General features: G+C 42.9%; 1 long non-coding RNA gene across 1 annotated transcript; it reads right to left on the minus strand.

The window, feature by feature from the left end:
- Positions 1-1136: 1136 nt before the first annotated feature.
- LOC140611564 (uncharacterized) lies at positions 1137-27898 on the minus strand. Its single transcript, XR_012012695.1, has 5 exons — positions 27662-27898; positions 20421-20518; positions 20116-20307; positions 17579-17716; positions 1137-9738 (listed from the first exon to the last, which is right to left on the minus strand). It is a non-coding gene; the product is annotated as an uncharacterized lncRNA (long non-coding RNA).

A 27898-nucleotide genomic window follows, 5' to 3' on the forward strand; every position in this document is an offset into this window, starting at 1 on the left:
GCCACTCAGGAGATGGACACCTCATTTCTCTACAGCTCATTTCTCTGCAGGTTAGCTTTACTCTTTTAGGGCCAGTTTCTCATGTAAGATCCTTACCCGAGAGAAGTAACATGAAGATCCATGAATGTGGGTCAGTAGATCACACTGGTCTGCATTTTGCTGAGACTATGTCCTTAAAACTGTTAAAAAGTGGTTTGGACAGGGACGCCTGTGGGGTTCCACGTTTGAGCATCTGCCTTCGGCTCAGGAAGTGATCCTGGGGTCCTGAGATTGAGTCCCGCATCAGGTGCCCTGCATGGAACCTGCTTCTCCCTCTGCCTGTATCTCTGCCTCTCTCTGTCCCTCATGAATAAATAAATTAAATCCTTAAAAAAAAATAGTTTGGACAGAGGGCAGGAGCTGAGTTCAGGGTGCCAAAAACTTGCTGGAAGGAAATATAGGTGCAAATCTAGAAAGCAGAGTGGGGAAAATACTAAGAAATTCAAAGCCTCCTGAATCCCGCTTCATAATTCTGCTTGGTCCTGGTGAAATATGCACATTTTGAGCCATCCACAGATATAAAGCGGTAATGATAAGAAAAGCAGGTCAAAAAGTAAAGGTAACTTGGAAGGATTTCTCATCTCCTATCTTTGCTAATAACCCCGAAAAAGACATTTGACAGCAAATAAGAGTTTACAGCTGTTTTGTCTCCCATGGAGATTAAAGGCTAGTCTTGGCAATACTCTACAGTACTTAGCAGCATGTGTGAAATTACTCACGGAGATGCTTCTCATTTCGTGCATTTTATTTATTTTTTATTTTTTTAACCACAGTATGAGGCTGAATTCTTTCTGGATTCAGTAAAGTGAATCACCAGATTGCTTTTTAGTGATAGTACAAGACTCTCTGCCCACCTGAGGAAGAAAAAACATGACAAGTCATGTTTGCTACTGCATCAAAGTTCCTGAAGACCTGCTCAATTGAAAATTATTTATGTAATGCTTGAAGGTACTTGGGCGATCAGAAAATATTGCAAATTCCTTTTTTTAATTTATTTTTTTATTGGAGTTCAATTTGCCAATGTATAGCATAACACCCAGTGCTCATCCCATCAAGTAAAATATTGCAATTTCCTAACAAGAACTTGGTCACATGAGTTAGTGGTAACAATATATATTTAATTACTTCTTGAACACAAAATGTATAAATAAGACTCAGTACTCTAAAACGTCTACTGGATAAATAATGACCAAAAAAGGGCAACAACCTGAATGTGACTGGAGTTAGCCTGGTCCCTTCAAGGATGATCCATATTTACAATAGAAACTACTATTCAGACAGATGAAAAGATGGTGGTGAAGAAGAGAAAGTGCAGTTTCCCTGTGACATTAATGATACTAATATTTCAGTGCAATCGTTTGTCACCATCTATTTGCCAATAACATATACTTAATGTTCAACTGGCTAAATAGTACAACTAACATATACACACAGGCTCTTCTGAAACAATACATTGTAGGATATTTTGGGCAAACTATGATGTTTCTAAAATTATATCTCATAATAAATTCACTTGTCAAAACTACATGTGAATATACTTTAATTCATAACCCTATTTTTTTAATCTTGCTGATAGGATCTACTTCCTTTCCTTTTGCCCCTGTCATTGGGAATTACAGTGTGACATTATAACAAATGAACATCAAGATTTAGTAGGTGCTCCTTTTAGAAGCTGGATTTTTCTCTTCTTTATAGATTTATTGCCGCACCATCTTATCCCAAATGATCTTGAGCTTTAATACTCAAGAAATTTGAGTTCCCAATTAAAATTAGGGGAGAAAAAAAAAAAAACCTCTGCACTAAAGAATCAGAGACCCACAAAATGCAATTCAAACAAGTTAACTCATGTCTGACTTAACATTCTCCAATTCATGTGCCTTCTTTAAATTACAAAATCATTATAAAGCCAATATTAAAGAAAATGTTGAAAAACTTTTAAAAAATCAACTGTCACCTGGATAGCAGTATAATTATTTTAAGTTGCACATCTGCTACTGCATTCTTTAGCATGAGGTATGCACATCATATGTAATTGCAATTGAAGCATGCACTCAAATTTGTATTACTTTCTTCTCATGAATGTCTTTTAGTGATTATTCACTGTTTTTTTTTTCATTGTTGAATATCCAGTGAGTACCCACAACAGTACTTGGCACATAGTAAGTCTCATAAATAGTAAGTCTCATAAATAAATACTTTAATAAAGGATGGCAGCAATGTCAGAGTGAGATATTCTTTAAGAGGATAGGGCAGCCCAGGTGGCTCAGTGGTTTGGCGCAGCCTTCAGCCCAGGGCCTGACCCCAGAGACCTAGGATCGAGTCCCACGTCGGGCTCCCTACATGGAGCCTGCTTCTCTCTCTGCCTGTGTCTCTGCCTCTCTCTCTCTCTCTCTCTCTCTCTCATGAATAAATAAATAAAATCTAAAAAAAAGAGGATATACTATGTTTCTTACTAAACTGGTCCAGGTACAGTTGAGCAGCAATTGTTGCTGGTGAGCAAAGTGTGAGTTAATGAGTCACTCCATCCTTTTCACTTTCTTCTGAGATGTTTCAAGTTTCTCCTCTGGCTGGATGCCCCAGCCTCCAGTGCGATATGAGCTTCAGGTCTGCCAGTATGGCCTTGGGCTTGTTATTGAACACTGTGCACACCATTGATCTCCAGAGCTCCAAGGGCACAAGGAGGATACATTCTTCCCTTGCAGATAGTGTTTGTTATCCACTCATAGTGAAATTAAACAGTCCATGCTCTTAGAAGGTGAACGGGCCAGTTGGTGGAAGAGACAGTTCACGGTGAGGACCCGTGAGACTGAGAGAAACCCACCCCATTTCAAGATGGTAACGTGTGGAAGAGGAAGATGGGCTTCACCTGAATGGGCCACATTTTCCCAGTGCCAATGGAACTATCTCCAAGGTGGTCTTCTGTGGAGGCTGCCTAGATTCCATCCCACTGCAATTCAAAATGTACAAGAATTGTGGGCACAAAAACAGTCCTTTACACTTTCTCCTCTTGCCTGGTCCACAATTAGAGGTGTGCATAATAAGAAAGTTGGTAAACTGTTCTGATAACTTTGTATTGGACAGAATAGTTTGAAAGCATCTCAAATACCATCTTAATGAACTTATCAAATTAATATAGTCTTTTTTGGTCACTTAGTTTCCACTCAATGAGCCCGAACTGTGCATTTAGACAGATCTGGCTTAAATCCTGGCTCTGCCACATGATATGTTGATTGTATGACTTATGTCACATGAATGAATTTCTTACCATCTGAATGTCCCATCTTGGAAAATGGGGAGGATAAATTCCAACATTGTACGGGGGTGGGAGTATTGAATAGGATCATCAAGGTGATCGTTTGAAATCGTATTAATTGCACGTGGTAGGCAGTCAGTCAAAGGTTTTGCTTCCCTTGCAGAGAGCAGCTAAGGGCTTGGGACCACCTGACCCTTTGAGCATAGCCCTTTACTTTATCAAGGATGCTGGTCTTCTAGTTTTAAAATAGAAGTCTACAGTCATTTCAGAAATTATAAAGGTTTGCTAGAAGTCCCTAATGCCCACTGTCACTTTGTAATTATATGAGATCAATTTGGGGACTTGACTGTCCTTTCCATTCCATAAGCTGCCAATCTAACAACACTTGGCTCGACCAGAAGACAGATCCTAGGCCTCACATGGTAACTTACAGAGAGCAACCCGACAGTAGATCCCACAGAGCTCAGATTTCCACTGATAGAATTCAACCCTAGACATAAATTACACGGTGCTTACAAGGCAAATGAAACACAATCTATCAAGATGGAATCACCAAGCTTGTACCTTGCAGCCAAAATGGATGTGATTGAAACAAGTTTCTTTGCAGATTCTTATTTCGGATTCTGACATTTTCCGACAGTTTGTTTAAAAGTTTTCTGAAGTAACTGAAAAGTAATTGTATTTTCTGGCAACATAGTAGAATCCCTAGGAAAGCACTTAAAATGCAGCAGCTGCTGGCATAGGAAGAGGAGATACTAGATTATAGATACCCTGCCAGAGATTTAAAGCTATTTTTTTTTGTACTCTGAAGAATAGCAACGTAATTATCTTACTTTCCCCCAAATAACACCTTTTTTGCCTGATAATGTATCAGTCTACCAGAAACTCTTGACTAGCCTCGTCTTCTCAGGATAAACAATATGCAGTCTTAAGAAAACGAGGGAGCATAGTTGATTATCAAACCGTTTGATCTCCCTCCTGTCTGAGAGGTGAAAAATTATATCTCCCTGTATCAAGTATCCTGCCAGGTATAAGCAGGTCCTCAGCTCTCTTCTCCAGCATCCCTGTAAAGTCTCTGTGGGGAGCAGGTGCTCGGCTTGGCGGCCTCGGCCTGGCAGCTGATGCGGGATTCGTGATCATTTCTGCAGCTCCTCTATGGGGCACTCGTTATCCACACTGCCTTCAAGCCGTGGTCCAGATGGTCTTCACACCGCCATGTGGGTCAGGGCAGAGCTGCACACGGGACAGCGGCGGGCAGGTGTGTGATGTGGGGCCTGTTGTGTGTCGGGGCATCTAAGGGAGGCGCGGAGGGAGAAATGGGCCTCCTTCGGTTTCCTCTCCTCTCACTGGCATCTCTTCACTAGGGATTATGGAGCAGTCACACCTGCAGAAACTGCCTCAACGTCTGTGTGTGCTGCAGGTGAAACAAGACAAGATGGACAAGGAGGTCTCCTGCCTTAGGGCAAGGCTGACTTTTAGGTCATGCTCTCCCATCACCAGAACACAGGCAGGTAAAAGAGTCTATAGGACTCTTGCAGAAATCATCATTTATTGAATTTCCTGCATTGAAATAATTTCTGTTTTATAGATATGTGACTGTGTTCTCATTCCCTGACACATAAGTGTCTTTTTTTTTTCTTTTTCTGAATTAGTCTCAGTTTACTCTGATATTACTCCATTTACTCAATTTTATTATAAAAGTGATTGTGGCCTTCATCAAGTGACACATCTTAGGATCCATTCTTTCGGCCTGACCAGAAACTATTTTCTCCTCCGTGCTGCAAAAGTATTTATCAATAAGTACTTTAGCATTTATTAGGAATAATAAGAATATTTAGCATTTATTAAGAATAATGAAGAATCACTTTAGCATTTATTAATTCATTTAACAAATGTTTTCATCAGGCATTGTGTTAGGGCCTAGGTGTAATAAAGAAAAATGAGAATATTGTCCCTCTTCTCAAGACGCTTATAGCCTGAGGCTACATTTATTTCCCAAAGTATGCTGCAGAGAAAACATGTTCCTATAGTTGTTTCACTATGCCCTCCCATTACACTCCCCCATGCCCTCATCAAACATGTTTTTGAAATGCTGTATACAGGGTACATCCCCACATTAAGAGCTCTGGAGGTTTAGTGATAAAGGATCCTATTTAGTTTTATCTTAGATAGGTTTAGACATATTTGTGTAGCACCTGTTGGTGGCCCAAGAAACTAGCATTTCTCAAACAACAAATGAAAAATGTTTTCCTGAGCATCTCTCCCTTTCTAGTGGGGGAAGAATTTGGGAAAAACAGTAAGATCTTAGACTCCCCAAATAGGTTATTGAATCCAGAGCATTTTAAGGACAGAATGTGTATTATGTGCTTGGAACCGTCGTATGCAAGTTCAAATTATGCGTTATCATCACTTACATAATTGCATTTTAAAATTCTGAACTCCTACAGGCAAGGTTTAAAGAATTGTAACAGATCACCTTCCCTTGAAACTTTCTCATTGTGCTTTGCTGGTTTCCTGATTTTGCCGTTCTCCAAGCGCCGTAAAGAATCTGGGCCTTTGTTGTTGATTAACAAGATCTCAGGAAGATCATATGGTTGGTTGCCTCGCATGGGTTGGAAGCAGGAGTCCCCATCCTTTTGGGGAGCCAAGGCTTACCGTTTTCTAATGCTCTGACCTCATTGAGGAATTCCTGATAGCATCTGGCTCTGTCACTCTCCTGCTTGAAATACTCTTGAGCAGCTGCCCCTCGCGGCGGGGTGGCTGCAGGAGACTGGCTGGGCATCCCTGTTGTAAATGACAGCTGCAGGGTGATTTTGGTCAGGGCTGCCAAGAGGCAGAAGTTGAGTGAAACATTATAGAATTTTCATTATTCACAGTGGCAGTGTGTTCACGGCCAAACAAAGAGGGTACCAGTTGCATACAGGAAAAAAAAAATGGATCTTTTTTTTGTTTTGTTTTTTCCAAAACCTCACTGATGTTCTCTCATTCCCAGAAAGTGGAACAAGGGAAGTAAAAGTGAAGGTACGTTGACTATTTCAGCCCTGGCCACTTCCATCTAGTGTACATCCCCTTGGCCGGAGGGGCTTAGCAGCACTACGATCACCATCTAGCAGTCATGGAGCGCTTTCCCAGTACCAGATACCAACGCCCATAACCATTATCTGACTTCCTCCTCCCAACACACTTTTACAAGTGAAAAACCTGAGATGTTGAGAGCCATGTAACTTGCCCAAGTCGTACAGCTCATAGCTTGGGAGATGGAGACTCCAACGGAGACCACGTCCAGCAGGGCCTTACTGGGAAGTCCATGCCATCGACTCACCACTGGGTGAGCTTCTCAAGTCTACAAACAGCAACTGTTGTTTAAAGAGATTGCTTTTCCCAGCAGTAGTACAACATGGTATTTCTTTTTTTTTTTTTAATAAATTTTATTTATTTATTCATGAGAGACACAGAGGGGTGGAGGGGGGGCAGAGACACAGGCAGAGGGAGAAGCAGGCCCCATGCAGGGAGCCCGACGTGGGACTCGATCCCGGGTCTCCAGGCTCAGGCCCTGAGCTGAAGGCGGCGCTAACCCACTGAGCCACCCGGGCTGCCCACAACATGGTATTTCTAAGCCAAGGTGAACAATAGGAAATGAATTTAGCAACTGAATTCCATTTTTGACTTCTAGATTTCAGCATAAAAATCACAGCATCGGTTTCTTTTCTGGCTTTCCCCTTCAGCAGATAAAGCTAGAGACACTAAATGATTTTTGTGGGCATGAAAATGACTGCCCAGCGTAGCACAATTTAATAGCTTCTTTTGGATTAAGATGGCTTAATTATTGTTTGTTCCTGTTCTTTAAGCACCGTCCTGTCCCCTGGCTGCCCTGGTTGAAATGAGGATCAGTGAGTCCCTAGTTACCCGCTAAGGGGCCGGGGCCGGGGAGTGGGATGTGCGTGTGACTTGGGTCCGGAATTTGTGGAATACAGTCATCAGGGGAGGCAAAGCCTGGAATCTCTCCACGATTCCCGTGGAAATGGAAAACTCTGCGAGGGAATTGCAGCCAGGCTTCCATCCAGTGCTAAGAGGTGCATTCCTTGGGAGCGTTTTTCTCTCTGAGCACATCTTAGGATTTCCTTAATGGCTGCCGAGAGAGTTTCCTTTTCCTTTCTTTCAGAGATTAAAAAGGGATTTTATCCTTAAAGAGCTCGGTTCCAGTGTGAGAAGTATCCCTTCCACGCGCTCTCAGGGAAGGAGACACGGGAGGCCCTTCTATTCCTCTCCCAGCCGCTGTCCATGGGTCAATGGAGGCATCAGGTCTTCAGAAGACCTTTGGCCTACGAGATTAGCAATAACTTCTCTGAGACTGGAGGGAAGGGGCGTGGTCCAGATGTCATTGTATTTTTCTCATCCCACAGTTCTCACAATTCATCCCGATTTCCTCATTGCCAAGTTTTGACACAGAAGGTTCTTTTTTGATAAGACTGAATGCTCAGAACTGTTGCTCACCATTCTTCCTGCAGCCCATGCTAAGGTTCAGGTCAGTATTTGAGATAAACTTTTATTAGAGTGTTTCCATTAAGGTGCTCCAAGGCCGTTACGTCAAGGAATAGAAACATTTATCTTGTCCTGATTTAATTGCAGAAAGGAAGGTTGGTTTTATATGCTATTAAGCTGTTTGCAGGGAAGATAGAGCTTCATGTCTGTGGTCCCAGTGTTTCATTTTGTTGAGACCTTCAGTTTCTCTGAACACTGCTGAAATTATAATGCAGTTTCACTTTATGAGGCCCTTGAAATGGTGGCTCCAGTCCCCGCCTGGTTTACCAAATTGACCATGACAAGGATGCTGTGGAGTGCTAGGAGCTAGTTCGGCCAGATTCGTGGCAGCAGCTCATGGGATTTGCATGCTCTGCCTTAGGAGACGGCTTCATAAAGGTTCGCGCTGCTGCGAAGAGGATGTCTCCCCCCACCCTTGACCATGTTGCTTTTCTCCTTGACAATAACTTCTCAGAGCCCACCTACACCTCCTTACCCTGTCATCCTTATATCCTTGACCAAGGTGCCCTGATGAACCAGTCTCCTCTAATTCCTCCTCTTAGGCTTTTCCTCCCTCTCTGAGCCCAGGTCAGCTTAGTGTTGGACATTTGGCAAAGAATAGACCCTGGTGAAGAGAAGTCAGTGTCTTCTCCTCTCGCAATCACCTAGTTTGGTGTACCTTGAGCCCCATCTTGCTCCTTGGCTGAGCTGATGGAGACCCATCCGTCAGTCTCCAGGCCACTGGTTTGCTGAAACAAAAGCACCACTTCTTCTTCTTTTTTTTTTTTTTCAAAAGGAATTTTTCACTTGAAACTAAGCAAAGAGCAAACAAGTACCAAAGTACAGAATGTGTCAAGTCGAAGACCTCTACGTCCTGGCCTTTTCCACTTCAGAATCAGTGTTTCCTAATGGACTGTCCATAGAGGTCTATTTCCTTCAGACAATGAGGAAAGATAATTGCCACACAACAAAATAATAGGTTCCCGTCATCTCCCAAGTTTCTCTTAGTGCCTTCCTAGGATGCACCCAAGAGTAGCTCTTTCCAAGTCTATCATTAATCATAAAATGACAAAATTATACATACTACAAATATATCAGATGTTATTTCAATCTAGGATTTAAAAAGGGGGCCCTTCTTTTTCATCCACCCAATCATGAGCCTTCCCATCTTATTTCATTTAACTGGGATACTCTGTCACTTTGAAGTTAACTCCATTCCATCCTTTGCATCAACTAAAATCCCAACTCTTTTGTGAGATTTCCTTCGGGGTCAAGCCGGGCTCTACCTCTGCTGTATTATATTCCAACTGATTGGAAGAGCCTCCAAAGGTCAGTTCTTACTTTGTTCTTCTAAATAATCAGGGGACTCCATCATATATATACAATACATATGTGTGTTCATTTATTGTTCAATGTCCTACAGAGGTTATCCACTCCTTAAGGACAAGAGCTGTGTGTTTAGCAGTCTAGAGCTATGACAGATACGTCTGGTCAGTAGGAAAACACTATTTAGTGATAATTATGTGGAATTCAGGAATTGGGAGATATCTTGTCCATCACTTCAGAATAACCAGTTACTTCCTTTTAGGCACAATACATTGATTCTAGGAAGTTAAGACATTTAGAGATAATACCACTTTGAAATGGAAACATCAAAAGGGTTGCTAATGAGTCAGTGGAGAATCAGTGGCAGTGTGTTCACGGCCAAACAAAGAGGGTACCAGTTGCATACAGGAAAAAAAAAATGGATCTTTCTGTACCTTTTTACAGAAAATATTACTTTCTTTTTTAAATTATATTTGAAAGTACAGACATAAGATTTCCGAGGACAGAATTCCTATTGCAATCGTCTTGATATATTCTTCATCCTCACGTAAGCACGATGTCTTAGTGAACTTCTACTGAATTCATGCAGATGGGATGGGCTGTGGAGCAATAATGGAAGGGATGCCAGGGTAAGTGGCTTTAAGTGATAGGCTATCTGTGTAGTTGGTTTGGGCTCCCTTTCTATAGGTCAAGGCCCCTTTATTACTCTCTTGCTCTCTTCACCCCCTCCCTGACCTCTATCAGAAGGGTCAATTCCTATAGAAAAATTTCATGAACGTTATTTTCAACTTTTCACCTATTATTTACATATGGTGTAGAACTAACCCTTACCTTGTACTTTTGTGCCTTTTTCTGTCCCTCTCCTTTTGTACTTCGTTTCCCCATCTCTCTCTCCAACTACATCTCTTCCTTTCTGAAAGCCTTCCTCCCATGCTGTTTCACTTTCTTCCTTCAGAGATGAACATCAAACAGATGAGGAGGAGATAAAACAGATAAATACATATATGGGGTGGGACAGAGTGTACACAGAGTTACTGAGACTGTCTTTATTCTGTGTATACTTCCATGCTTGTTTCATAGAATATTGACTTAGGTGATTTTTAAAGACCAGTTCATTTTCGTAGCAGGCTTTCTAGTTAAGTGATTAAATGCAGTATAAAATGACAGAACAGTTATGAAGTGTTCAGTGTATTCCTGGTAATTGCAGCAATTGTAAACTTAAGACTTCTTTCCTTTCACAAACATTTGTTAAGTACAGACTATATGCCTGGCAAGGTGTAGGACGCTGAGTGCACAAAGCTGTTAAGATATGATCCTTGTGAGTGGGAGGGTGAAATAACAAATTCCCACCTCAGAAAGCTCAGGGCAATATTAGCTCTTCAGTCAGATTGTCTTGGAAATGTTCTTGTTTTGTAGAAAAATACCTCATGAACCTTCCTTTCCAGCACTCCAGGGTGAATAAGAGAGGGAGAGATGCTAACTCAGTGGAGAGTGGACCCAATGTCATTTCAAACTTAGGAGTGTTTTTCGTTGTTGTTGTTGTTGTTGTTGTTGTTGTTGTTGTTTTTGTTTTTAGGAGTGTTAATATAATAGCTATTTGCTATTAGTTTTAGTAATCATACAGAGAATGGAAATAATGATGTCACTGGACAGTCTCAACTCTGCTTCTACAATTTGACCTATTCCGTTAGTTCACTTGTCCTCCAGCCTCACAGAGCATCAGAATCACCTGGGCAGCTTCTAAATAGACCCACCTCCAGATAGATTGAATCGTCTGGGACATAAGGAGATGTTCAATCTCCCCAGAAGATTTTAATGTACAAGTTGGGTTGAGAAATGCTAATGAAATTGGTTGGTTATTAATTAGCTAGATCACCTCTCCTCCACAAGAATTAAATTAATCATAAATAGCAAGAACGATAATTAAAGGCATTTAAATAGAAGAGTTTGGAGGTGGGGTTAGAATTCAAACGTTAGTTCCCTAGAAGGAGGGAACAAATTAGTGCTTTAGGAAACAGATTTTTTTTTTCCTGGCGCAAATTCTGAGAGAAATTCTTGTGCTTGATGACAAATTAAAGGCAGCTTTTAAAAAACTATGTTATTGAAGCTTTACTGAGGTATAAGTAACATGCAAAATCCTCTATGTTTTAATGTATTCCACTTGATGTGTTTAGAGGTGAGTATATGCCCATGAAACTATCACTGCAATGGAGGCAGGTCTTTACGGGATTATAGGGCTGTGATTTTAATGAGTAATCCTGAGGTCTCAAGTGACACACAGACCAAACTTAGACTAGCGTTGGCCCTACACCTTATCACACCTCACACTTTGAGGACATGACCTTTGAACAGCTCTTCGTGGGAACTGGTATTAAGCACACCAAATTTCTACTTCCTTAGAAGGGCCTGAATGAAATGGTCTTGTCACTGCTAATTAACTGGCTTTGAAAACCATGTAGATGAGTAGTGGGTAAGGATATTTTATGATGAAAATAAAGCCTATTCTTTATATAGAAGGGCAAGAGTATCTGAAATCCAAGTCAGCATATTTCTTAGGAAGTACTTCTGAATTTCCTAGATCACTTGAATTGGTGCCCAAGCCCTCATTTACCACGCCGGAATATAACCTAAAATAAGTTTGGGCCCCAAAAGTATTTAGGCCCACACTAAGAGTGTGAAAGAAAACTGTGTGACATACATATCATGTCTCTCTATACAAAGAGCTCCTTCAAACAAATAGTAAATTCAAAACAATAGAAATGGGATAACTGTCTTATGTAAAGACAGTTCACAAAAAAAAAGACATGTAAGTAGCTCTTTAGAAAAGAGGAAAATGCTCAACTTCACTTATAATAGAAAAAATGCAAGTTAAAACTAATCTGATATATCATTTTAAAAGTCTATCATATGGTAAATACCCAAAAATTACACAGACTGTGGGGAAACATGGACTCTTGTACATTTACTGATGAGAATATAAGTTGACATAGCTCTACGGATGACAGTTTGTCAATATCAAACAAAATTACAATGCACATAACATTTGATCCAGCAATTCACCTTCCAGAAATTTAACCTGCAGGAATGAACAAGGTTACTGCTGGAGAATTATTTGTAAGAAAAACTTGGATAAACCTAAATGTCTATATAATAGTACGTAAAACAGAACACTGAAACCATTAAAAAAACATGGGGGATTAATTTACCAATTAGGAATAATCATCATCTACTGTTGAGGAAATATATATTTATATATATATATATTTATATATACATATGTATATATATTTATATTTATATATATATCAAATGTTGCCCTTTAAAAAAAAGATTTTATTTATTTATTCTAGAGAAAGAGCGAGTGAATGGGCAAAAGAGAAAGAGAGAGAGGACGAGCCAGGGGAAGGACAGAGGGAGAGGGAGAAGCAGGCTCTCAATGAGCAGGGAGCCCAACGCGGGCTTGATCCCTGCACTCCAGGATCATGACCTGAGCTGAAGGCAGACACTTAATGGACTGTGCCACCCAGGTGCCCCCACCTTTGGTTCTTTTTGAATTATCAACCACATGAATTTACGTAACATTCAAAAGTAAAGTTACAGGCTATTGTTGCCAGTTGGCAAAAACAGTCACAAGAACTTGATGGGATGAGCACTGGGTGTTATGCTATATGTTGGCAAATTGAACTCCAATAAAATAAATAAAATTAAAAATAAATAAATAAATAAATAAATAAATAAATAAATAAATAAATAAAATAAAATAAAATGCCAACGTAAAAAAAAAAGAACAAGCAATAATATTCCTGCATGAAATCCCGTTCTAAGACAGAATGGCCCCTTGGTGTGCCTACCTCCATGGGTACAAGTTCAAAACCAAGTCATTTTCCATATTTACCTACTCTGTGGAATTACTCATTATTGAGCTCTCCTACGTTGGAGAATGTGAACAAAAGCAATGATGAGAATTTGGCTGCTCTAGTTAATGGGAAACTCACTCCTTGCTGCCAGCCACAAATGAACAAATGGTCTTCCTGAAAAATTCTCCCACATGCTCCAACTTTGAGTTCCTTTTCCATAACTCCTAATTCTTCTGGTCTTAGTCCACCCATCCATTCCTCCAGAGAGTATCCCTTAACCTCTTCCCTAAGTGTCTGGGCTGGGTTTCCTTCCCATGTGCTCCCAAGTACCCTATTAACCTTGATCTTTATCCTTCTCTATTGCCAGTCACCTGTTAACTTGTCTTTCTCCTCAAGACCCTAAGTTCCCTGTAGGGGCAGGGACTGGGTCTTAACTCGCTCCCTGCTGTTTCATTAACATCTGCCACAGAAACCTGCCCAGTAATTTGCACTCATAGAAATTTGTTGAGTAAATGAATAAAGAGCAGTTGTTTTTTTTTTTTTAAATCAAAGATCACTCCTAAATCATGACAAGGAAATGATGCTCTTAGCATAAGCTCCTATTCAGTTTTGGAGACCAGGGACAATAGGTGGGGAGACATTAGATTTCTTAAAAATAAAATGAACCCTGTAAAGTCATCTAAATGTAAATTTAGCAAAAGATAACTCTAAACACATCTTTTTTTTATGTTTTAAAAAGTGTTATCACTTGTCTTGGCTCAGTCACTTATAGATCTCTGTTTCTGGAGGAAGAATGTTGACAACTAGCTTCTTTATACATTCTTCTCCCTTCCCCGGATAACCTAGCAGGTAACCAGGTGCCCTGCCCCTGAGCTGAGAGTTGGAGTATCATCTTCGCCATTTTTGCATCCATTCTGTTCAAACAAATGGACCATTAATTTGAAGCATGGTATTTTTGGAAGTTAAATAAATCTGTAGGAGAGCACTTAAAATTAACGTTCAGAATTATTGTCAGAGGACCTATTTTCCTCCAACTAAAGTTTATGCATCAACAGACCAATTGCAAGTCCTGACAGGGCAGGGAGCCAGTTTCTCATCCTTTCAAAGTTTCGTGCTGACAATAATACTTGAGTTTTATGCATATATCCACATGCACACTGCCCAATTTGGCTGCTGTTCCCTAAAAAGCTGGTGAGTATGACTGACCAGTGACTCCAGGCATGGTCAGAAAAGAAGAGAGACCTGGGTAGATAGACACTAAAGTATCCGGAGCAAAAAATAACATTTGTAAACCCCTTCTGACATCTGCTTTTATAATTAAACAGAATATATTAGGGAGGGGAAGGACATTTTATGGATGAATCCTTTGCTATATTGAGAACATCTTGCCTTTCTAAGAATAGGAGTTTGTTCTAAAGCCTGATGTTTGTGTGTGTCGGTTCCAGCATAGGATTTACTTAACCCTCACTGTCTTTGAAATTTTGTTCCCTTTATTTTTTTTAATAGATTTTTTTAAATTTTTATTTATTTATTCGTGAAAGACACAGAGAGAGGAAGAGACACAGGCAGAGGGAGAAGCAGGCTCCATGCAGGGAGCTAGACGTGGGACTCGATCCCAGGACCCTGGGATCATGCCCTGAGCTGAAGGCAGACCCTCAACCACTGAGCCACCCAGGTGCCCCAAATTTTTGTTCCCTTTAAAAGGGAACTTTTCAAACTAACTTAACTGTTCTTTCTTTTTCTTAAAATAGATTTTTACTTATTTATTAGAGAAAGAGCACAAACAGAGGGGTATGAAAGGGGCAGAGGGAGAGGGAAAAGCAAGCAGACTCCAACAAGGCCTGGATCCCAGGACCCTGGGATCATGACCTGAGTCAAAGGCTGACCTTTAACTGACTGAGCCACCCAGATGTCCCTTAACTGTTTTTTCTTGATTGAATCTTTTCTTTGCAATGGAAATGCAGTGGAAAATATTTGGGATATCACTCTTAGTACCAAATAACAAAGCTACCTTTTTCCCCCCTCTCCTCCCACCTATAGTTTTATTTTTTGTATATTTTTTATTGGAGTTCTATTTCCCAACACATATTATAGCCAGTTTTTAATATTGACTTTAGCTACGGCCAGAGTATAAATGCAGAACAAATGAAGAAAATGCCAGGCTCTCTCTTCTGCTCTAACTCATCCCTCAGGAGAATTTGGCTCATGCCCTCTAGACCTGGACAGGCAGGATTTTGCCTTCTTCTTTCCCCACTACACCCTGCAGGAATATATATGTTCCCTAGGAGTTGAATAAGTGTTTTAAAATGAGCAGTGTGATGGTTGCAGCTTGGAGTAGAGCCCATTATGAGTTGAAAAGAATTCCCAGCTGTGTTTTCACTAGTCCAGAACCCAGCTGCAGCAGTGCAGGGGACTCTATTTCTTAAGCCCTGTATGTATATGTACATATTCACATCAATGCATATGAGTGCATGACTTTGAAGCAGTTGGGAAGCCCTGAACCTTAGAGATGAATTCATTTTCTTTGTGAGATAGACCTGAGTATCTACAGGGACAGGGTAAATATATTATACTTCTCTGTTTATTAAATTGTAAAGATTCTCAGCATGATTTCAAACATTAGGGGCATCAAAAAAAATCAAAAGCACGTCAAAGTAGGTAAGGGCATGGAAACAAGAATATAGTAATTCGAGGTAGGTCAAGGGATATCAGCATACGTTGAAAAAAAGAGCAATGAGGTTTAAAGTAGATTCAAGATTAGTGTTATAAAAGGACTCCTTCTCTCTGGCCTTGGATAACATAGAGTAAGTCTGACTTTCCTCCTTACTGGGGGAACTGATTCTCATAAATATAGGCTGAATTTCCCTTTAAGATTATGTAAGCAAGGGAGAGGTAATCATACTGAAATTTGGAAGTGAGGTGCAGAGAGAAAGCAATACTCTTCTAAACAAAAAAAAAGAAAACCGTGACTCTGGGCTTCCGTCACTTTTCACGGGATCAACAGCCAATGAAGCTCAAGAGCCTAATCCAAAGACAAAGTCAGAGTTAAGGAAATGTGTCTCCAACTTTCTTTAACAGTGCTTATCTCATAATCAGTAAGGTCCATCATTGGACACTTTAGTTACAAAGTATAATGGGTCAAAATAAAATATCCAATCCAATAATCCCATCATGAAACCTGATGCCATTTGTACCAAGACTGTATTCCTCATCCTCTCACATGGACTATAACCCATGTTGGGTTTCTGAATGCCTGATCGCATGACCTCAGACCCCTGTATCAAGTTTTGAATGCCAGTTTTCCCCAAACCCTGAGCTTAGTTTTAGCTCCCTCTGTTTACTGACTCACCCTAGTGTCATCATTATCTATCAGTTTAGGAGCTTTTGAAACGCTGTCCTCCATGGGATCATTCACATCCTCCTTGAAAATCCCAGTACGTGAAAGGAGCTGCAACACTAAAAGAGCAAACAGCAAACTCCTCAACAAATCACAAGGAAAAAGCATAGCAAAGGCTAAAATGACCAACTATCTAAATGTCCTCAAAAAACCTGGGCAGGATGGAGGAGGAAGAAAGCAGTTTTGGAAAGGCGTTGCTATGCCTAGAAAGACAGGGACAGTGTTTCAGACTTAATTGCCAGCAATTTTCTCTGCATTCATTACACTCATTCACCAGCCTAGTATTATTTTGATGTCATTATTCTGCGGATGGCCTTGGTTTTATTTTTTAGAATACAAGAAAGGGACAAAAAGAATTTCATCAGGAGCCTGTCAGGCAAGTGTTCTCTTCTCGGAGGAGGAGAGTGGTGAAATCTATGTCAGCGAACTATTCACTCGCACACGGTTTCCCTAGAGCTAGAAAACCAGTGTCCAGGGTGTGACTGGCAGTCCTCTTGTTCTCAGTATCGACAATAGGGTCAAATTTGGGGTCTGACTCCTGAGTCTGTGTTGGGCCACAACTCCTTGGCAGCAGCGTTTTTATGATGAAAGGAGAACATGCAGCTGACTAGGATTTAGAGCTCTGCTCAAGGTCAAAGCGGGCACCTCCACATGGCAGGCTTCCGGGGCAAAGTCCAGGGCGCCAGAGAATCAAAGCTATTTGTTAAGGCAGCCAAGAGTGTCCATTAGGGCTCTTTGTAGAGAATTTAGGGCATTAAAATGAAATAGAAGATATGGCCCCTCAAATGGAGGGAAAAAAAATAACACAGGCAAGAAAATGGGACAGTTACAAATGAAAATAGATAGAAACACTTGAAGAATAGCAGCGGAAATATGCAAAGCCTGTCACTGCACTAATTGGACGTGTACGGAGATATATGCTCATGTGCTAAGATAGCTTGGGATTAACTGGGGGGCGGTCTGTGTGACCTTCACAGTATGAAAAATAAGATTTTTGGCAACATACTTCAGCTTCAAGGTACTTGATGACTCACCCTCCCTCCTGGATCTTGTGTATCCCCTCTACTCTGTCTCATGCTGAGGATGACTAGACCTGATGCCAAAAACCACAACAGGGGAGGAGAGGAAGCAGCCGCTTGGGCTGGGGGTGAAGAAGGGGTTAAAGAATGTAAAGGGGGGGCCTACCAGGAATTGGCCAACAACTGGTGGAGTCGGCGAACGGCTGGCTCTCCAGAAGGCTGGACGTGTGTCGTGCCTACAGCCGAGGCAGGGGGGACAGCCTGACACGGTCTCCTCCTGGCCTGCATGTCGGGTTGCTTGAGCCTAAGGTGGAGAACTGAGAGTAGTTTGAGGGATTCTTTGTAAGGTCGGCCTGCTAAGGGGAGGGATGCACCTCCCCTGTTGGAGCCTGTCCCATAGCCCGACTCTGGTCACAAACTCTGAGCTTCCAAAGGAGACCATGGGGGAGACCGAGGCAGGCGACAAAGGGCCCACCACCGCTGTCCGGCAAGGAAGGCCACCTGGCTACCCCGCTGCTCCCCTACGCGGCAAGCCGGAGGGCCAGGTGGCAGATGGGGACCATAAGGTGCAGGGAGACAATATAAGAGAAAAGGCAGTTAATTCAATAAGGACAAAAGCATAAGCGAGCTAACTATGGGGGCATCAGAGTATTTAAAGTTGATAGTGTCTTAAGAATTAGAGAACCCTGGCTTGTGGTTGCTGTGAATTTTTCATGCACTCAGTCTAATTTGGTGCCTTCATCCCAGCACAGAGGAGCTGGCCCAGCCGGAGTCCAGGGGCCGCGACCTAAGGAACTCACCATCACCGTTGAGCGAGTGTGCACAGCGGATCAGGAGACAACCTGGCCGTTTCTCACTTGCACTGGAACCGCCTCCGAAGTGTGAGGCTGCGTGTGGTGCACACCCCACGGGTGTAAGCCTCAGCCCGGCCGAGGGAAGGCTGACCCCACCTCGGGGCTCCCTCTTCCAAGGGCCTCTCTGGGAGGTGGCTTGTCCTAGACGCTGGTAAGACAAGGGCATGAAGCACCCCAGACACCCTCCCCGACGAGTTTTTGCCGCCATAAACCTCACTTGATAAATAATCTTTGTGCTGAAAGAGGAAAGAATTTTGATGAAGGTAAAAATATCCATCGACCAGTTGCTAGAAGTATTCTCCAGTTTACCTCCAACTAAATGCCCCAAAGTGACTTCAAGGGCAGGGTTGTTCCTCTTCTTTTGCCTTTTTATGCAAAATCGGTTCTTCTGAACAACATAGATAAAATTAGCACCAAACATAATCTGAGCTGAGAGAGTTAATTACACATCCTAGAAAAGATGCACCCATCAATACTTCTTTTTTTTTCTTCCATCAATACTTCTTTTTATAAATTATCACTTTTAAAATTATCTGTATGTTTTGTTTCATGACCTTTGTAGTTCTGAAACCAACTTTAAGGATCATTTCCTCACTGGGGATATTGCAGGGTCAAAGACTCACACTGGCAATGAACGAGGGCTTGCAACTTGTGCTTTTTGTAAAAATGAAATATTACAAGTGACAGCAAGAATAATGAATCGCAAAACGGTAGCAGCAGAAATCCTGGAACTCTTTCATGGGAGGGTTAGAATTGCCACCACCTTCCCTCCTAATCACTAGCCACCTTCAACCCAGCATATGGTGAAGAGCTGTGCTCTCAAAGGAGGGCCCTCCATCATCAGGTGAAGAATCGTGTGTGCTGAGCGTGTGTCATAAAGTAGCTCAGAATCTATATACTTTTCTTCATAATTAAAATTTCTTGCTTACAGTTTATGAACAGACTCACAAGAGGTTGACTCTACAGAGAACAAGAGGGTGCTAACTATTAAAAACAGGACAATCACAGTTCACCACAGGAGCATTTGCCAGCATAAAATTTTGGCCCAAGGTACTGATACTGAGCTGTGGATTACAACCTTTAGTAAGACTGCAGCCACCTACCATTAGTTGAAAGAAAATCATTTCCTAATTAGGATTGTCACCTACCCAGAGCCTGGGGTTAAAAGTTAGGAAGGAGAAAAAGAAAGGAAAAAAGTTCTACACACTAATTTCGTCATCTTTTCTATTTTTAATGCTCAGCTGACAAGGTAGCTCTAAGAAAATGAGATCTGAGCCTAAAAATTTAACTATGGTGTTAATTCCTTTTCTAAAAATTAGATTATTGATTCTCTAAATACTTGGTTGCTAGCTAGCATTTGTCCTTGAGATTGGGTCTTACGGTATGATACTTGAGGCAGTATCAAAATCACGAAGAATTGAATTTCACTCCAAGTTTTTTTTTTTTTTTTTTTTCAAGTACCTGAATAAGGAGCACTTGTTCTTTGGGGTCTTATCTGTTCTTTCTCCCTTGGGGAGAGGTAAAGGTTATGGTACAAGAACACAGGCCTTGGCTTCACAGGCTGGATGATTCACACCCACCCCTGCCTAGTTCTAGGCCTTGGGAAAAATCACTTGATCCCTATAAGCCTCAGTTTCCACATCCACAGGGGATAAACTTGTCATACATTATCTATCTTAAAGGTCATAACGAAGGTTAAATGATATAACACACTCAAATCTGACTGCCGGAGTCAAAAAGTTGTCTATTCCCTTGCAGAATAGGGAGCCAGTAAGGAATTTTTTCACTCCGAATAATAGCAAATACAGCCCTAAATGGCTTCCATGAGAAAGGAAATCCATCAGCTCACATCTTTGGAAGTCTATGGATAAGGTTGGCTTCAGACAGGGCTTAGTCTAGAGACTCAAATCAGGTCTTGAGGCTCAGTTCTCTGAGTCGCGGGCTTCACTGTTTCCTGTGCTGGCCTCACCCTCTGGCTGGCTTCCCTTGAGGCAGCAAGATGGTTGCAGCCCAAAGCCTCATATTTATTTACTGTCGTAGCCTATGGAATAAAAAAACAATGGCAACAGTGAAAACAACAGCAGCTACTATCTACTGATCCATGTATTAGGTGCCTTTTTTCTTCCTTTTTTTCCCCTTACCGTATATACCTACCATGTACAACTTGAGGATTTGATGTATGTATGTTGTGAAATATTCACTGTGATCAAAGTAATTAATCTCCATCTCAGCAGCCTTGGAGCTATAGACACCTAGGTGGGAGTAGATCTGTATTAGGGAGCATATATGGATATGCATGTACTTCTACGATCTCTTTTTTTTTTTTTTTTTTTTTTTATGATAGTCACACACAGAGAGAGAGAGAGAGAGAGAGAGAGGCAGAGACACAGGCTCCATGCACCGGGAGCCCGACGTGGGATTCGATCCCGGGTCTCCAGGATCGAGCCCTGGGCCAAAGGCAGGCGCCAAACCGCTGCGCCACCAAGTGATCCCTACTTCTACGATCTCATTGTCCATTTTACATGTGAACAAACTGAAATACAGAGAGGTTAAGTAATAGACGGCTTTTCACCTAGACGGCCACATGACCAAGACTGATCCAGCCTAGGGCTAAATTTTGTGCTTGGGACTTCTCTGCTGAGCAGCTCCTTTCCAGAACCCCCCAACAAAAAGCTGGTAACAGCTCATTGTTTCTGAGTTATATACCTTTTTACAGGCTCCTGGGAACAGGGTATGCTGATTGGCTTGAAGCTATTAGGACCCACTCTGAGGCTCAGAGTTTCATCAGTCCATTGACAGAACCCAGCTGACAAGGAGGACTTGCCAAAAGGGACTGTTAAAAGAAGAGGGGATGGGGCGCATGGGTGGCTCAGGTCGTGTCCCGGGGGTTCTGGGATTGAGTCCCACGTCGGGCTCCCTGCAGGGAGCCTGCTTCTCCCTCTGCCTATATTTCTGTCTCTGTGTCTCTCATGAATAAATAATCTAAAAGAAAAGGGGATGGCTACCAGGCATGTTCCCTAAAGGGGTACGGATACACACTGTCGGAGCCTACCAACAAGCTTACAATTTATTTTTTTTTAAGATTTTATTTATTTATTCATAGAGACACACACACAGAGAGAGAGAGAGAGAGAGAGGCAGAGACACAGGCAGAGGGAGAACCAGGCCCCATGCAGGGAGCCTGATGTGGGATTCGATGCCGGGACTCCAGGATCACACCCTGGGCCAAAGGCAGGCGCTAAACCGCTGAGCCACCCAGGGATCCCCACAAGCTTACAATTTAGAAGAAAAGGTAAACACATCTGCAGCACCACAATATAGGGCACCTAAGACTCTAACAGATTGCTCACTGTCTACTGGCATCCAGGTGCCTGCACGTGGATGAGCTCTGATTGGTAATGCCCTATTCTTTGTCTTCTCCTGCCCTGAATTGCTCCTTGCCTATTTCCACCCATCCACCCGTCCAATCATCCATCTATTCATTCAACAGATTATGAGAGCACCTACCCTGTGCCATGCACTGGTGGCACTGGGAGTTCTGCAGTGAACCAGAAGGGCACAGTGGCTGCTCACATGGAGCTGCTCGCAGAACAGAGGAGCTACTGTCGCAGTTAATGTGTACCGAGCACTTGCAGTAGGGAGCTGTGGTTAGTAAAGTGCAAGGTGAGATACAAAATCACATCAGAGGAATATAACCCGGGCTTGGGGTCAGGGGAAGTTTCTGGGAATAAATGACACCTAATTTGCAACTTTAAGAAAATGAGGAGTCAGCTAAACAAAAGTAGATGGAGATAGGACCTCAGGAACTGTGTCCTGTGACTACTCTGGCCATTTCCTATTTGTGAGCCTGATAACAATGGCCTGCCCTGAAGCCTGCATCCTCAAACCTCCATTAACTTTCTTCTAAAGAGAATTAAAATATGAGGGTAATTTAATTGATTTACATATGCTGTAGGTTGGGTAAGATTGTGTATCATTGAATCATACTCCTGGAGCCGTACGGTTCCACAAAGGTCTCAGGGACTCAAGGGGGTGGAAATGAGGGGTGGAGATGGAGGACCTTTCTTGCAGGGAGCAAAGAAGCTGAGCAGGATGTTTCCTGGGTCTCCTTTCCCTGATTCAACCAGACTGCTTCTGTTTTTATGCTTTATGTAGTGGAAAGTATGGGTATGTATTATCAGGGGGCTTAAAAATAAAGTCTTAAGAGCTCTGAGATAGCGTATGGATTTATTAGAGTTCCTCAATTTTATTGTTTTGCAACATTTTTCTATTCCAGTGATCAAGTCCTTGACTAGGAGAATAACTGTCATCATGACACAGTCTCCATGAAAAAACTCAGATTCATCTTACGTGTTTCAAATTACATGCCTTTTCCAGGAGTGCAGCCCCCTGTAGCTCTATCTAGATGTGGCAAGTAAGATGTGAGCAGTTCCAACTTGTGCAATAAGATTTCAATGAGGAAAAACTGGACTTTTGCTGGGGGTGATCAGTGATGTTTTCATGGAAGGGGTGGGTCCTAACTGGAGTTTGTTGGATTTCAATAATCATAGGAAAAAGGAAGGCTTTCCACATGAAAGGGAAAAATGGAGAAAAACATGGAGGCTGGAACACAAAGGCATGTTTGGAGAACAGTAGGAGGGATGATTTGGCTGGAACATGACTATCATGTGGAGTTGTTATATGAGATTAGACGAAAAAGCTAGCTTGGCTCAACATGGGAAGGGCCAGGAATGACAAAAAATTCACCTTCCCCTCCTGAGGGCCTTTGTATTTGCTGTTTTCTCTACTTCGAATGCTTTCTCCCCAGATCTCCAGGTGCCAAGGTCCTGCTCATAATGTAGGTCTTCAATCAATGTCATTTCTTCCAGTCTACCTTGACCAGCTTGTGAAAGTAATTCCTTTTCCATCCAGCGACTCACTCTCAACCATTACTGCATTTCATTTCCTTCATAGGACCAGAGTATCTTACTTACTTGCTTGTTTATTGCCTACCTTCTCAAAAGCTGCAAAAATAAGAATCTTTTCTATTTTGCACACCATCGAATCCCACCTTGGCACATATTAGGTGCTCAGTCAATATTTTCTCAGTGAATGATTGCATGAGTTGTTCTTTACACAATGAATAATGAAGAGCCATAAGATTTTCGGGGTAAAGGAAATGAAACCCAGCAGCATTTGAAGAAAAAGTAGTTTGACAGCAGATTTTAGGATGGAAGGAGGCAGTATGAGATTAAGGGCAAGAAGGTCAATTAGGAGGCCATTTTAATAGTCCAGAAAACAGCTAAGCTCCCAAAGTGTGGCAGGGGCTAATGAGCATGAATGTATGGGCTGGATGGGAGAATTGTGGACATCAAAGGCATTTGAGGATTGGTTATATATAGAGGGTGAGGGACAGCTGGGAATTAAGGGAATGGTGATACCGTACTTGGAAAGAGAGACTTTAGGAAAAGGAGCTAGCTTGGACCGAGTTCATTCTGAAGCATGCTGAGCTTTAAGCAATGCATCATTGGAAATGAAGTAGAAAATCTAGTAGGCAATGTGTGCCCCTGCCTACAAAGAGGCACTAGGGGATGAAATAAAGGTCTGGGAGTTAGCAGCTCAAAAGTGGTAGTTGACCCCTTGAGAGTGAGTCAGGTCTCTGAAGGAAGGTGCGGGAAGAAATGAACAGAGGGCTGAGAATAGTGTGGAGAGCAGCTGTCTTTTAAGAATGAGAGAGAGGAAGGAGGCCCGCAGGGACGGAAAGAGCAAATTGGGAAGAGGGCATTTCAGAGTAGAAGAGGGCATGGGGCACCAGAAGGTGGAGGATGAGGATGGTGCAGGTTGAGGACAGGAATGTCCCCCTTCTGTCCCTGCAACAGGAAAAGCAGTGTTCATTCACTCTACAGTTTGTTACCACCAGGACCCTCTACCACGTTGCCATGCTTGCGGGCATCCCGCACCCACCCGTAAGTAAATTCTGCAGAGCTCCTCGGCAGGCATGCCTTCCATCATTTAAAAACTCAGTTGCTCTTTACTGCTTTCCCGTATGTGAATTTTTTCCTTAATACCCCATACCTTACGGTTAAAATCTAGTCTGAATCTTTTAATTGCTAGACGTCAACGGTAGAGCCATGCAAATCACCATAACCATAGTAATCGTCCATAATAGTCAATCATTTACACCTAATCTCATTAACATTGCTATTGCTTGTCATCACAACGTGCCTATTATATAGGATATCAGAAGGGGGAAGAAAAAGAATAACTTCTTTCCTTTTTCAAAGTCATGGACTGTCTTTCCAGTCTCTCGAATGTGTGTCTATAACCTTGTTTTTTTTACTGAGGTCTCTCTGAGTTTAAGTGAAGGTAGAACCCCTGGTGCAGGAAGAAAACTCAATAGCACAGAAATTATGCAGAGGCATAACTGAGGAAATTTAGAGCTTCCACCATCCCTTCAGTGTTCTCCTACCTAGAGTCAGGTTAAGTGATAACAACTGCTGCCCACCAGGACTTTAAAAATCAGACTAATCCAATATCTCCTCAGTCAGCCACATCTATTGAGCACGTGTTAAGTGTGTGCACAGGACGTGCGAAGAATATGCAGGGGGCGGCACCCACCCTGGGCCGCTCCTAGGCCTGGGCAAAGGCGGGCCTGGTGCGGTGAGGATTGTGAGACAGATCTGCAGCCTGCACCCTTGAGCCCCAGCACCGCTTTGTAACCCAGCTGTGGGCAGATAGACCGTCAGTCAGGACTGCAGGAGCCAAGCAAAGGCCAGAGGACATTGAATGTCCATGTCAAGGTCCTGGATTCTTTGGGTTCAAGGTATTATGCGTCACCAGAGACAACACACATTTGAGTATGAGACCCCATGGACCAGAGTTAGGCAGCCACTGACCTAAATGAGCCTTTCTGAAGCATGAGCATCAGTAGGGACAACGGGGAAACTGAGACCTAGTGCCCAAGAGAAAATTGCTTCTGTCCCCATATTGGATACTCTTGGTATTTGCCCAATAGACATTCCGGGGGAGGATGTTGGTTGGTTTTTAAAAGTTAAGAAGAACATAGGTGTCATTTGGAGCATTCGTCCTTTTGAAGTCTTTCAGGAGTCACTTGGGCGTTTCCTAGCCTCTGAGATTTAGGTAAACTTTCCTCAAATGTCCACCCGCACAACTAGGGACTGATTACTGAGAACTCATACCACAAGTACTATACGTTTCCAGACTTATTTTTGTTTGTTTGTTTTATGGCTCACCTGCTTCCATGTCCTCACGAAACCACGGCTCTAACCTGAGTGCAGTACCTCATCCCTCATCAACTTTCACAAGAAATCCAATCGCACAGAGTATATCATAATTTTTGTAGTTTTACTGAATATTGGTGGAGGGCAAGGAGCAATCACCAGCCATTCATTTCTTGAGCACCTACCATGTTTTAGTAGCTATCGTAAGTGCTTTAGAGGCGGTGGTGATAGAAAGACGAAACTCCTACCTCCCTAGAATTTCTAGTCCAGTGAGAGAGATAGATGACAAAGTCCGTGAAGGGTGAACCACCTCGCAGCTTCCTGTTCCCTAGCCATCCCACCCTGCCCTTTCGCTAGAACTGCTGTGTCATACATACTCTATAGCATTCTGAAGACGTGTGACCTCATGGCCCCACTAGGTTGCTTTGTCTTTCACAGTCCCTCAGCCTTGGAATTTGGGCAGACAAAAATCTCTCCCATCTTGTTACACAGGATTATCTAAAGCCATGGAGCTAGACTGACAAGAATTAATAGGTGCCCAGGCCACCCAGCTGCCAACAGGAGTTTAGGTTAGTGGATGGGACAATGGGATGAACGTTAGACATTTGGGATCAGGCTGCTCTGGGGTCATATTTCCACCTCTTGACAATTGTACAACGTTGGACATGTTCCTTAATCTTTCTAGGCCTTGATTCTTCTCACCTGCAAAATGGGACCATTAATAACTTTTCCTTAATGTGAGGGCAAAGACTAAATATGATACCAAGTAACAGTTTCCAGCACGGGATAAGTACTCAAATATGACTAGCTTCCTTTGGGTTCTAGGGAGATTCTGGGGTAGACCACGAAAAGGAATCAATCATAACTCAGGACCAGATGCAAGAACAGTCATGTGGAGCAAGAGAGAAGGAAGGCACTTGTTCCACTTTAAGGGGCAACATGTGTACTCTGTGTTGCCCCGCTGTGACTCTAATGAGTAGTAGGATGACCCCCTCCAATGTTGTGAACGAGGGGGGAGACATAACTAAACACCCCCTTCCCCTGGACCTCAGGGCTAAGCTTGTAGCTCTTGTTCCTGCTCCAACAGATTTGCCTTAAGATGGAACTGAAGTAGAAGTAAACATGCGAAGGGAAGTCGTAAGTAAGCCCATGAGTGAGGGACTGTCACAGACAGAAAGAAGGGGGGCAGGATGAGAAGACAGTAAACATTGTGAGGGGAGTGGAGGCTAGCTGTCCCGCCTAGCAAGCATCAAAGCCCCACATGTGCCCCACGAGCAGAGGAGGCCCACGGTGGCTATGGCTGGCAGGATTCTGACATTTAGGGTAAGAGTGAGCAACTGGTTCTGAGGGCACGGCCTTCCCCCTGGGGTTGGGAAGCTGGGATTCTCAGACTCTCCAGCTTGCAGGCGCTCGAAAGGTCGTCTAGTCTGGGAGTTCCTAAACATGGCAGCCCCTGGCGTAGCACTGTTGAATAGGAAGCCCCAGGTTCGAGCCAGGCCAAACGCTTAAATACATCCCAGGTGATTCTTGTGGCTCAGGGTGGGGACCCAAGCTCCCAGCACATGCTTATGCCCGCTTCACGGACCCCATTTTGGGTAGCATGGTCCTACATGGACTCCCCAAGCACATGTTTTATCTTGTCTACTGTGTCCCCTTCAAGGGAGTCATCTGACCTCTCTTTGACTATCTCCTAGGAAGGAAATCTCATTACCCCTGATGGGGCCCGTTCAGGCCTGTTCCCTCCTAGTCAAGCTCCCGCATGTGCATGCATGTTTCTAAGTCCTGCTCTGTCTTTTGGCAGCTCTGCCAGAAAATGCTTACTTGTGTGTTTCTATCATTTATCTTCTTAAAGGTTATGATGGGGACACCCAGGGGGCTCAGTGGTTGAGCGTCTGCCTTCAGCTCAGGGCCAAGTCCCGCGTCGGGCTCCCCGCATGGAGCCTGCTTCTCCCTCTGCCTGTGTCTCTACCTCTCCCTCTCTGTCTCTCATGAATAAATAAATAAAATCTTAAAGAAAGCAAAAACCCTGAAGGTTATTACATTAACTATAGGTTTTGGTTAGAAAATATGGAAAATATACAGAGGGGAAAAAATCCTTAATAACCATAACCCCGCCAACTAGACATACTTGCTCTTGAAATACTGGAGCATTATTCCCTTCTGGTTCTTTCTTACCATGTTTCACAATCTGGCTCCCATGTCTTTTTCCCAGAGCAGCTCAGAGAAGAGGCTCGGTTCTATCCATCTGTCCGGCAGCTCTGGGCGGTGGACAGCAATCCCCCCGCCCCCCCCAACCCCAGCTGGGCCTCCAGCGCCTTTTGCTCCCCCAACAGGAGCAGAGCTTGGGTGGAGACGAGAGAGAAGACGGCCCAGGCCCCGCCGAGCAGCGGGGCTGTTGTTCGAAACCCCCGA

This window comes from Canis lupus, chromosome 2, assembly GCF_048164855.1.
Source record: "Canis lupus baileyi chromosome 2, mCanLup2.hap1, whole genome shotgun sequence".
Taxonomy (NCBI): Eukaryota; Metazoa; Chordata; class Mammalia; order Carnivora; family Canidae; genus Canis; species Canis lupus.